Raw genomic sequence first — 13,471 nt, 5'->3', positions numbered from 1 at the left:
ACATTACACAATGCATTGTGGTGATAACTATTACGTGTCCTTCTTTGTTCAACTGAGTGGTTAAAATTCCATCATATTCCTCTGTCTGCAAATAAACTATACCTATGATCAACCCCCGGCACTGATACGGGTGAAATTCAGATCCCGCTACTGGACAGAGTGATGGAAGGGAAGGTCCCCAGATACAACAGAATAGATTGAGATAGTGATGTAAGATCCTAGACTCCCCGACTGTTGAAAACATCTTGTTCCCGTCCAGAGCTCAGGATTTCATTGAGGTTCCTGCTCCAAATGTCCCCACCCCTCCATTGAGAACAGGCCCAGGGACACCAAATGCTCCTCATACATAAAACTTTTCATTCCAGAATCACTGTTGTTAACTTTGTAAACAACAGCTGTAATGAGCACGCTTCACGAATTTGGTGGCCGCATAATTTATTAGAAAACCTGTGGTTTCCTCACTTCCCTGCAAACTTTCAGAAAGATTTCCTGATGATCAGCGTGCTAGTCCGTGCATGGAGCCGAAAGAGATGGGGGAGATCTTCAATGAATTCTCTGTGCCTCTGTTTACTTGGGAGACAGAGATAGAAGTGAGGCAAGTCATGGATTGTATACGGATTACACAACAGGAGCTTGCTGTCTTGAGGTGCATTAGGATGGACAAATCCCTAGGGCCTGACACCGTGTCCCTTGGACCTTGTGGCAGTCTAGTGTAGAGGCTGCAGGAACCCTGGCAGACACGGATGCTGCTGGTATTGAAGGAACGGAGTTACAGGGTAGGTTGAACAGGATAGAAAGGTTATTCCTTGGAGCACAGGAGAATGAAGGGAGATCCTAGGACCCCTCGGTTAATGGTCGGAGTCCATGGCATAAAAATGTTTGGGAACCCCTGCTGGAAGTATACGACTCTATGGTGGTATAAACAGGGTGACTGCATATCGGCTTTTGCCCCTCGGGTTGGGTGAGGTCGTGGATTTAGGGTAAATATTGAAATACTTAAGGGGAATCTGAGCCGGAACTATTTTACTCAAGAGGGTGGTGCCAATGCGAACCAGCTCCCAGCAGAACTGGTAGATGCAGGTTCAATTGCAACGTTTAAGAGTAGTTTGTTTTGGTATATGGATGGGGGAGGTATTGATGGCTATGGTCTGGGTGCACGTTGATGGGTCCAGGCAGAGAATAGCACAGACTAAATGGGCCGAAAGCCCTGCTTCTGTGCCGTAAGAGGATAAATTTAAATTGAACGTCCTACACACGTCTATCTCCGAGGACACTTAAATCATTCCGACGTAATATTCTAAAACAACTGCAAATACAAGAAACACTCAACAGATAAAGATATCTGTGGAGAGAGAAACAGAGTTAATGCCTTAGCTGCAACCTGTGTCAGAATTGCTTCAAACAAATTCTAATTTCATTCCAGGTCTCCAACAACTTGAGTGTTTCTTTAATATCCTGCTGCTCACAGACAGGCGACAGTGAGTGGGAATTTCCAAACACGGTGAGGATACTGAAACCGCAGTAGATAACCAACGATGCAGACACTGAGCAGCTCATTCGAGATACTTACTAGCTCTGTGTATTGAGATTACCTCTCCTGTCTTTTCGATCTCTCGGTTTTTTTGAATCTGTGCCCTTTCGCTATGGACTCCCCGACTTCGCGGGACAAACCTTGGCATACTTGGCTGGGCTTCAAGGGCATTACCGACTACGTTAGGAAGAAATAGTGTTGACTATACCAGTGACCCCCTCCCACCACCCGAGGCATTTTAAACAATATTTCCAGGCACACAGAACAAGTCAGCCAGGAAAGCTCCCTGCTCCCCTAACCTGAGCAGCCACTTTCTGCAATAACAGCAGACGCAAGGACTCTGCCGAGATGCAACCGCTGTAAGGCTTCCGGACCAAAATCATACCAGACCAACTACACCCGCAGTGTGCACACATGCCATAGACCTTGGTGAACAAATTCCTACTTCTACGTCTAAACTCACCACTTTGCAACTGGCTGTGGGACTCCCTAACTAAAACGGATTCAACCAGTCAGGATGTACAACCGCTCCTCCAGTCCGATCATCCTGAACACAAACTGTGTGCTGAGCCCATTGCTGTACACTCTGCTCACGCAGAACTGCACGGCCAAACACGCGGGTAATCACATGGTCAAGTCCGCCGATGACACGGCAGTGGTGAGGTCCATCACTAATATCAATGAGATAGTATAAAGAGAGACGAGATCAAGGCTTGGTTCCACACAAATAACCTCTTCTTCAATGTCAGCAAGACAAAGGAGATGGTTATCACCTTCAGGAGAATTTACACCGCTCACACACATCTTTTCATTAGCAACATAGCTGTGGAAACCGGAAGAGTTTCAAACTCTTTGGCGTGCACATCTCATACAATCCCTCATGGTCCCAGAGAATCAAGAAACCTCGCTCCGCAACGTCTCGACTTTCTGAGGAGACTGAAAAGAGATGGACTATGTATAGTGCATGTGAGAAAGGTGTCGGCAACGGCATGAAGGTTCCCATCCACTCTGGCGCATGGACTGCCTGTCCCAGTCCCATCTGGTAAGAGGCTACATGACATCACCTCCAGGGTCAGTAGACTCAAAAATAGTTACTTTCTCAACACCTCCACCCAGTAACTCACCCCCACACCCCTATCACCAAAGTTTAACATTTCCTGTCAGTCACCATATGTCCAGATATTCCTCTGCCTAACGTTATTTCATGGACATAGGATCAATGTTTCAAGCTATCATATGTATTGTGTGTTTTTTATAATTGTGGTCTTTAATTTTCCGTGTATTTCTTTCTCTTCCTGCGTCAGATCCGGAGTATTTTGTTCTCCTTTTCATTTGTGTACTGAAGACACATATGATTAAACAATCTGAATCTTCAATCCACGACCCAGCCACATTATCTATACCCCTTCTTCATTTTATAAACTTCTACAATGACATCCTCATTCTCCTGTGCTCCGTCGAATAAAGATCCAGCTCGGCCAATCTCTCCCCATGAATTAGCCCTCCCGTCGAGTCAGCAGCTTCACCAATCTCTTCGTCACTATCTCCAGCTGGTTAATCTTTCCTACAATAAGTCAAACAAAACTGCATATGATACTCGGTGTAGCCTCACCAACAATTTATATAACTACAATATAATGCCCATAACCCAAATCTCAGTGCCACAACTGATGAAGGCCAGCATGGTTAAAGCCTTCTTTGCCAAACTTTACACTTGCACGTCCGCTTTCAGGGAGCCGTACACTTCTACTCCAGGTTGCTCTTTTCAAAAATCACCTGGTGCCCCGTCATACACTATTTCAGTCCCACCATGGTCTGACTGTCCATAATGCATCATTCGTCACTTGTACAAGTTGAAAAACAATTGCCATTCCACAACTCATCTCTGTAACTGATCAAGATCTCTTTAAAATTCAAGGGAGACTGTTGTAATATCGAGCAGACTCCTGAATTGTACATCAGGCTTGCTGACCGTGCCATGCACATTCACCTTCAAGTTAATGTCCTGAGTATTGAATTACAGCGGTCTCAATACTGACACTCACATCCCACTCGTCACAGGCCTCCACTCGCTAAATCCACCTTCAGTCATCACCCTCGGCTTCCTGTCATCGAGCCCGGTCAAAGCAGTTATCTAATTCTGAAGTGCCAAAATACCCGACAGACATGACGTCCCACTGTGTGCTGCATTCGCTGATATCCCCACAACCGATGTCCTATCGCCCCGATCCTCAGCTTTATCGCAGACTGAGAAATTTCCAGTAAACAACTATATAGTTAGCAAGTGGACGGAAGCCAGTATACTTCTCATTCCATATTCTCAGAGACTCTTTTCTAATGTAATAACCCACAACATTGCAATGCTTTGTTGCCAACACGAGGAAATCTGCAGATACTGGAATTTTAAGCAACATACCTACAAAAATTCTGGTGAACGTAGCAGACCAGGCAGCATCTATAGGAAGAGCTACAGTCGACGATTCGGGCCGACACCCTTCGTCAGGACTAATTGAAAGAAGGGATAGTAAGAGATTTGAAGGTTGGGGGGGAGGGGAAGATCCGGAATGATAGGAGAAGACAAGAAGCGGTGGGATGGAGCTTCGAGCTGGAAAGTTGATTGCCAAAAGGGATATGAGAGGATCATGGGACGGGAGGCCTAGGGAGAAAGAAAGGGGGAGCGGGACAGCCTAGAGGATGGGCAAGGGGTATAGTGAGAGGGACAGAGGGAGAAAAAGGAGAGAGAGAGAGAAAAAAATATATAATAAATAAATAAATAAACAAACAAACACACAAACAAATAAATAAATATAGATACATAGATAGATAGATAAATAGATAACGGATTGGGTATGAAGGGGAGGTGGGGCATTAACGGAAGTTAGTGAAGTCAATGTTCATGCCATCAGGTTGGAGGCTATCCAGACGGAATATAACCTCCAACCTGAGTGTGGCTTCATCTCGACAGTAGAGGAGGCCGTGCATAGACATGTCAGAATGGGAATGGTACGTGGAATAAAACTGTGTGGCCACTGGGAGATCCTACTTCCTCTGGCGGACAGAGCGTAGGTGTTCAGCGAAACGGTCTCCCAGCCTGCGTCGTATCTCACCAATGTATAGAAGGCCGTATTGGGAGCACCGGACGCAGTATATCACCCCAGCCGACTCACAGGTGAAGTGTCGCCTCACCTGGAATGACTGACTGGGGCCCTGAATGGTGGTGAAGGAGGAAGTGTAAAGGCACGTGTAGCACTTGTTCCGCTTCCAGGGATCAGTGCCGGAAGGGAGATCAGTGGTAATGGATGGGGTGATGAACGGACAAGGGTGTCGCGTAGGGAGCGATTGCCGTGGAAAGCAGACGGGGAGAGGGGGAGATATGCTTGGTGGTGGGATCACATTGGAGGTGGCGGAATTTCCCGAGAATTATATGTTGGACACGGCAGCTGGTGGGGTGGTAGGTGAGGACAAGGGGAACCCTATTCCTAGTAGGGTAGCAGGAGGATGGGGTGAGAGCAGATGTGCGTGAAATGGGGGAGATGCGTTTGAGAGCAGAGGTGATGGTGGAGGAAGGAAAGCTCTTTTCTTTAAAAAAGGAAGACATCTCCCTCGTCCTAGAATGAAAAGCCTCATCCTGAGAGCAGATGCGGCGGAGACAGAGGAATTGCGAGAAAGGGATGGCATTTTTGCAAGAGACAGGGTGAGAAGAGGAATAGTCCAGATAGCTGTGAGAGTCCGTAGGCTTATAGTAGATTTCAGTGGATAAGCTGTCTCCAGAGACAGACACAGAAAGATCTGGAAGGGGGAGAGAGTTGTCGGAAATGGACCAGGTAAACTTGAGGGCAGGGTGAAAGTTGGAGGCAAAATAAATAAAGTCAACGAGTTCTGCATGCGTGCAGGAAGCAGTGCCAATGCAGTCGTCGATGTAGCGAAGGAAAAGTTGGGGACAGATACCAGAATAGATTTGGAACATAGATTGTTCCACAAAGCCAACAAAAAGGCAGGCATAGCTAGGACCCATACGGGTGCCCATAGCTACACCTTTAGTTTGGAGGAAGTGGGAGGAGCCAAAGGAGAAATTATTAAGAGTAAGGACTAATTCCACTAGACGGAGGAGAGTGGTGGTAGAGGGGAACTGGTTAGGTGCCGGCGATTTGTCATGGTTTTCTTGATATTTCTATTCATAAACTAAGGTGGCTGAGGCTCCGTCTGGTTCCCCGGTCTGTAGATTGTGAGAGGATGCGGATAAACTTCAGCTTGTCTCCAGCAGCTAAACCGAGCACATTTGATCAGTATGTCGTTGCTGTGTGGGATCCCGCCCTGCACTTTTGGCTGCCATGATTCCCTCAGTGTAGCAGGAATAAAATGTTTATAATGCCAAATTATGCAACATAAAATGCTGGGACCCAATTTCACAACTTGGGGCTATTCAAGATGCTGTGGACTTGCTGAGCGTTTCCTACATTTAAATTTCCAGCAGCAGTAGTATTTCCTCTCTATTTAATACACAGATATAAACTATTTGCAGAAATGTCTGGGGCACCCGAAACTGTTCAGCAGATTGGGGCAAATGACATCCCCACAACCATTAACTTGTTACTCTCAGTCCACTCTGACCCTGGTGTAATACTTTCCATACAGTCAATGCTCACAGCATCCTTTCCTCCCACTATCATTCTGCTGCATTTGCTCCCAAGGCCACTGACTCGATGCTCAGAGGCAGTGAAAAAACAGCGATAAAACTGTGCAACTCCTGTTACAGTTCTGGCCAGTTGTTACTGCGGAAACGGAGGAAGTAACTCACCAAAAGATAACTGAAAAAGGAAATAACAAACTCGACATCATACGCTATAATCTATACTGTGACAAAGATTAACACTGCAGCCATTTTGTAACAGAGAAATTAAAGTTGTAATGGCTCTTTTTACCCTGCCTCCTGTTGACTCAGTTAAACCTCTAGTAGTTCCAGCCAACAAAAAGCAATTCCTGGAAAACTCAATGAGGTACGAGGTGGAAGACAATACTTCACAATGAAGACAACGGTTTGAAGAAATGTTGTGGATATACGTATACCAATCAGCTGATGAGATACATGCTAGAAAGAAGGCAGCAGAGAACGGTGACACAGCTGACCACATCAGAGAAACAAGTCTCCTCTTCATGGACTCTGTCTGTACTGCCTGCGGCCTCAGCAAAGCAGCCAACACAATGAAAGATCCCCACAACCCTGGACATTGTCACTTCTCACCCTCCCATAGGGGCGAAGATTAAATGGAACAGAAACATAGCAACAGGCCCAAGGGCAGTTTCCATTCTGCTGTTATAAGCAAACTGAATGTTTCCCAGTGTGATGACATGGACCTCAGAGTCTAAATCGCACATATCTAGCTGCACCGCAGTTTCTCTGTAACCATAACGATTTGTTCCACTCTGTTATTGAGTTACCCTGTTTCACCTTAATGTACTGCTGTAATGTATTGATCTGCATGCATGATACCGAATACAAGAATTTCGGTACATGACAAAAATAAACAGGCTCCCCATTTAATTTGTATTGGAATATTAGACAACTGGTGTCTTCCTTTGGAAATTCTGGAGGGAAGCTTTATTTTCAGAGAAATCTATATAAATTTAAAAAAGGCTCAATGAGAAGCCACAGCCAACATAAAAGCCAAAGAAAGGGCAAAAAAAAAAGAACAAAAACTATTGGGAAGCTTTTAGAAACCAACAGAAGACGACAAAAAAAAAATGTCAAGTGAGCTCAGGGCGTGGAATTATGATACTGTAGTCCTGAGCCTTGGTTGTACCACAACAGAGGAACAAAATATCCCAGGCCTCAATATCGCTTGAAAACCAAGTCTCCCTGCACCAGTTACCCTTCAACTTTTATTTTGGCAGGCACATACAAACTCTACTCCCTCAAACTTCACTTCTGAAGGCCTCCCACTTACCAAGTACTCCTTTGCCAGAAAACAGCCTGTCCCAAACCACACTTGTCAGATCCTTTCTGAAACCTTCAGAATTGACCCTTCTCCAATTTAGAATCTCAACCCGTGGTCCAGACCGCTTTTTTTCCATATTTACTTTGAATCTCATGGCATTATGATCACTAATTTCTGTCACCAGCCCTGGATCATTTACTAACAGATTATTGGACACTCCTACATCAGGAATTCTGCATACTGAATAAGAGCACATTTGACAAACTCTACCCCATCTAGTCCTTTTACAGTATGGGAGTCCCAGTCAATATATGGAAAATTAAAATCACTTACTGAATCAACCTTTGTTTCTTGGCATTGTCCTTGATCTCTGTAGAAATTTGTTCCTCTAAATCCTTCAGACTATTGGGTGCAACCAAGTCCCAATAATGACTACAATATCATAATTTTCTGTCCTGAGCTCATCTGGATTTCCTACGATGCTTCTTGCATTGTGATATACACAGCTCAGCATATTCATCGCCCCATGCTCAACCATTTGATTGCTGACTCTATCTGAGGTCCGAACAACATCTGACTGGTGTCAAGAAAACAAACTCTCCCTCATTGTCACAAAAGCAAAGGAGCTGATTGTGGACGACAGGAGGAATGGAGACAGGCTAACCCCTATTGACACCAATGGATCTGGGGTTGAGAGGGTGAACAGCTTTAAGTTCCTCAGCATAAACATCACCGAGGATCTCACATGGTCTGTACATACCGGCTGTGTTGTGAAAAAAGCACAACAGCATCTCTTTCACCTCAGACGGTTGAAGAAGTTTGGGATGGGGACCCAAATCCTAAGAACTTTCTACTGGAACACAATTGAGAGCATCCTGACCGGCTGCATCGCTGCCTGGTATGGGAACTGTACTTCCCTTAATCACAGGAACCTGCAGAGAGTGGTGTGGACAGCCCAGCACATCTGTAGATGTGAACTTCCCACTATTCAGGACATTTACAGAGACAAGTGTGTAAAAAGGGCCCAAAGGATATTGGGGACCCAATTCACCACAACCACAAACTGTTCCTGCTGCTCCCATCCAGGAAACGGTACCACAACAAAAGGACCAACAGGCTCCGGGACATCATCTTCCACCAGGCCATCAGACCGATTAATTCATGCTGATACAATTGAATTTCTATGTTATATTGACTGTCCTGTGTACAAACTATTTATTATAAATTACTATAAATTACACACTGAACATTTAGACAGAGATGTAACGTAAAGATTTGTACTCCTCACGTATATGAAGGATGTATGTAATAAAGTCAATTCAATTCATTTCACCCTCCCCACTATCTGTTCTGTCATTCTGGCTCCCATTTCCCCTACAACTTATTTTAACCACATCACCCTCTCCCCACACCAGCACTAGCGAGCCTTACCACTAGGATATTAGTCCCTCTTGTTCTGTTCCCCTAACTGATCCCTATCACCCCTTTGACTTTCCTCTGCCAGGTAATGCCCCCCAACAGTTTTTAAAGTGGCCCACCCGCTGTTGTGTGGGATGCCCACAAGAGTACTCTGCGATGGCTAGTTAAACTCATTCTCCTTCCTCACTCTGACTCAGTTTCCTGTGTCCTGCACCTTGGGTGCAACTCACCTCTCTTCATTTCATATCTATCACCCCCTCCAACTCCTGGATGATCCAGAATTCATCCATTTCAAGCTCCAACTCCTTAAAGTGCAGGGTTACAAGCTGCAGCCGGATGCACATCTTGTAGGTGAGGGTATCAGGGACACTGGAGGTCTCCCCACCTTCCCACCAGTGTCCCCTCTAATTTGTAATGACCTGTATACACATAAATCTTGTACTGTCCATTTTTTTACTCAGTGACAACATGTGCACAGTGAATTTTATATAGAGAGATATTCATTTCAACAGCTAGCAAATCACTCTTGATAAGAACTTTGATGTCCTCTGGGTTTGATCGAATTCATCTGCACTCTCACACAACCTCTGTAGCAGGCCTGTAACGGGTAATGAAGGATTTTCTCACCAGAGCTTTTGCACATCATCAATATATCATTTGCTTGCTAAATTATGCTTCAAAAAGTCAAGATTTCCAAATATCACTCCACTTCTTCCCACTTGCAAATCCTCCAGCAACTTTTGCATCACCACAATACACACAGGTAACACCAGTTTCTGTATTGTACATAAATATTTCCCCTGAACCCTCCCCCAGGTGACTGACGGTGGTGAACTCAGTGATGGCAATGCCAATGAATATGAAGGGAAGGGCAGTAGTCTGTCTCATTGGAGTCTGGCACATTTGTGATGTGAAAGCTACTTGTTGCCCAGGGCAAAGGTGTTTGATATCATTATGTACCCAGAGAGAGTGGGACAAAACATGTTCTCACGGGTAGAAAGTCCAGAACAAGAGGAGGGAGAACAAGCAACAGACACAAAATGCTGGAGGAACTCAGCAGGCCAGGCAGCATCTATGGAAAAGAGTACTAATGCTGAGTTCCTCCAGCAATTTGTGTGTGTTGCTCGGATTTCCAGCATCTGCAGATTTTCTCTTGTTTGTGACTGGAGGCAGAACAAAGGTGATTTTCACAACAGCTGATGTAAAAGATTTTGTTCCCTTTCTCCGAGTTCCCGATCCTTGCATTTAGACAGCTGGAGCTCAGCTCTGTCTGAGAGACCCATCGGTTCCCATTCCCTCATCAGCCGGAAGCTCCCCGGGGCCCGTGTACGGATGGTGGGGCTGAGAGAGAGGGAAGAGAGCAGGACTGTCCCGGGATTGCGGGTCATGGTGTCCGGAGTCACAGCAATTGTCCCTCCCCCTCCGCTCTCCCCTTTCCATGTCTCCCCCCGCACCCCAACCCTCACCTTTGTCCAGCACCCTGGAGACTCGTTCTTACCTGCTGTCGGGCCGCTGAGGCCTTCCGCGTACTGCGCGAAATCGTGATATTCGGCAACGTCACAACACTGACGCCTGCGCATTTGATCTGTGCTTCGACGACGGCGAAGTTTTGGGCGCAGGGAGTTATGGGGAATTACGGCGCCATGAAAGGTTTCGCAAGCATCAGTTCCATTTCCTTTCTTTCCTTTTCAATCTTTTTATTAGTTTCATAAAAATAAACATAACATAATAGTAGTACAAAGTTATTGGGAATATATTGTTATAATTATCATGTGATTATAAAGCCAGATAATACTTAAATAATAAAACTCCCAATCGTATAGGATACAAATGAATCATATAAAACAAAGAAAAAATCTAAAAAAACATGAAAAAAGGAAAAAAAAACCCAAAAAAACTAATCTAAACAGAATTAATCAACTAAACTAAAAAAAAAAAATGCACACACGAGGAAATCTGCAGATGCTGGAAATTCAAGGAACACACATCAAAGTTGCTGGTAAACGCAGCAGGCCAGGCAGAATCTCTAGGAAGAGGTACAGTCGACGTTTCGGGCCGAGACCCTTCGTCAGGACTAACTGAAGGAAGAGTGAGTAATGGATTTGAAAGTGAGAGGGGGAGGGGGAGATCCAAAATGTTAGGAGAAGACAGCGGGGGGGAGGGATGGAGCCAAGAGCTGGACAGGTGATTGGCAAAGGGGATATGAGAGGATCATGGGACAGGAGATCTGGGGAGAAAGACAATCGGGGGGGAAGGGATGGGCAAGGGGTATAGTCAGAGGGACAGAGGAAGAAAAAGGAGAGAGAGAGAAAGAATGTGTGTATAAAAATAAAAAAACGGATAGGGTACGAGGGGGAGGTGGGGCATTAGCGGAAGTTAGAGAAGTTGGTGTTCATGCCCTCAGGTTGGAGGCTGCCCAGACGGAATATAAGGTGTTGTTCCTCCAACCTGAGTGTGGCTTCATCTTTACAGTAGAGGAGGCCGTGGATGGACATGTCAGAATGGGAATGGAATGTGGAATTAAAATGGGTGGCCACTGGGAGATCCTGCTTTCTCTGACGGACAGAGAGTAGGTGTTCAGCAAAGCCGTCTCCCAGTCTGCATCGGGTCTCGCCAATATATAAAAGGCCACACCGGGAGCACCGGACGCAGTATATCACCCCAGCCGACTCACAGGTGAAGTGTCGCCTCACCTGGAAGGACTGTCTGGTGCCCTGAATAGTGGTAAGGGAGGAAGTGTAAGGGCATGTGTAGCACTTGTTCTGCTTACACGGATTAGTGCCAGGAGGGAGATCAGTGGGGAGGGATGGGGGGGGGGGACGAATGGACAAGGGAGTCGTGTAGGGAGCGATCCCTGTGGAAAGCAGAGAGAGGGGGGGAGGGAAAGATGTATTAGTGGTGGGATCCCGTTGGAGGTGGCGGAAGTTACGGATTATAATATGCTGGACCCGGAGGCTGGTGGGGTGGTAGGTGAGGACCAGGGGAACCCTATTCCTAGTGGGGCGGTGGGAGGATGGAGTGAGAGGGGCTACCCTTCCTCCACTAGCAACTCTGCTCTCAAATGCATCTCCCCCATTTCAAGCACATCTGCTCTCACATGTCTTACGTCACCCAGGCGCTGGAGACCTCGAGCTTTATCCGTTTAACGGCTGGGCTACTAATCACGTGACCAGACCCTCCCCCACCGCTGTCAACAGAGGATTCAGGACCTGTGCTATTCCCATTGGTGGGTTTTTGTTCTACCATATATATGAGGAAATTTTTGAATGAATATTATCAAAGAAAGATTTTGGAATAAAAATTGGTACCAATTGAAATACATATAAAAATTTAGGCAAAATAATCATCTTGATAGCATTGATCCGACTGATCAGTGACAAAGACATTGTTGATCAGTTAGTAAACAAAAGTTTAATCTGATTAATTAAAGGTAAAAAAAACTTTAAATAAATCTTCATGCCTTTTTGTGATTTAACCCCTAAATATATAAAAGAGTCAATAACCAATTTAAATGGCAAACATCCATAAATAGGAACCTGCTTACTTAGGGGAAATAGTTCACTCTTATTAAGGTTCAATTTATAACCAGAAAAGTTACTAAATTGAGCCAACAAAGATAAAATAACAGGAATTGATTTCTCTGGATTAGAGATATATAATAACAACTCATCTGCATATAATGATAATTTATGTATTTCATTTTCGCGGGTAATACCAAAAATGTTGGGCGAGTCTCGGATACCAATTGCTAAAGGTTCAAGGGCAATATTAAATCATAATGGACTAGAGGGCATCCTTGCCTAGTACCCCGAGATAGACGATGAAAGGGAGATCTTTGATTATTAGTACAAACCGAAGCTACAGGGGTATAATATAACAATTTAATCAACGATATAAATATCGGATAAAAATTAAAATTAAAATTTCAAATAATAAAATTTTAATTTTCCACTATTCTCTCTCCTTGGTTGTCTAGAATATTCAAAGAATCAATCAGATTAGGTAAATTACCACAATCGTTTTATGAAGCTTCTATTTCTATAATTCTTAAAAAGAATAAAGATCCTACTGACACTCACAACATGCTGGAGGAACTCAGCAGGTTGGGCAGCATCCGTTGAAACGATGAATCGACGTCTTGGGCCGGAACCCTTTATCAGGACTGACGAGGGAAGGGACAGAGGCCCTATAAAGAAGGTGGGGGAGGGTTGGAAGTAGAAGGCTGGTAGGTTCAGTTGAAAAACCAGTAATTTGAAAGACAAAGGGGTGGGGGAGGGGAAGCAGGGAGGTGATGGGCAGGAAAACAATGGGTAGTAGAAGGAGACGGAACCATGATGGAGGTGATAGGCAGCTGGGGGAGAGGCAGAGTTACATAGGGATAGAGGAAGGGAGGGGGAGGGAATTACCGGAAGTTGGAGAATTCTATGTTCATACCAAGGGGCTGGAGACTACCTAGACGGTATATGAGGTGCTGCTCCTCCAACCTGAGTTTAGCCTCATTGTAGCAGTAGAGGAGGCCGTGTATGGACATATCTGAATGGGAATGGAAGCAGAGTTGAAGTGGGTGACTACCGGGAGATCCTGT

General features: G+C 45.2%; 1 protein-coding gene across 4 annotated transcripts in view; it reads right to left on the bottom strand.

The window, feature by feature from the left end:
• Positions 1-13,471, bottom strand: part of LOC140208372 (NACHT, LRR and PYD domains-containing protein 3-like) — a 65,937-nt gene that overhangs the window by 30,876 nt on the left and 21,590 nt on the right. For 3 of the 4 annotated variants that reach the window (XM_072277001.1, XM_072277003.1, XM_072277004.1), the window contains exon 1: positions 10,385-10,424. The exons of the other annotated variant lie outside the window; for it this stretch is intronic. The gene's annotated coding sequence lies outside the window, so the exon portion shown is untranslated. Of the gene's footprint in view, positions 1-10,384; positions 10,425-13,471 lie in introns of those variants that run through there. 4 annotated transcript variants of the gene reach the window in all.

The sequence above is a fragment of the Mobula birostris genome, chromosome 13 (assembly GCF_030028105.1).
Source record: "Mobula birostris isolate sMobBir1 chromosome 13, sMobBir1.hap1, whole genome shotgun sequence".
Classification (NCBI taxonomy): domain Eukaryota; kingdom Metazoa; phylum Chordata; class Chondrichthyes; order Myliobatiformes; family Myliobatidae; genus Mobula; species Mobula birostris.
This window is presented reverse-complemented; position numbering and strand designations above follow the sequence as displayed.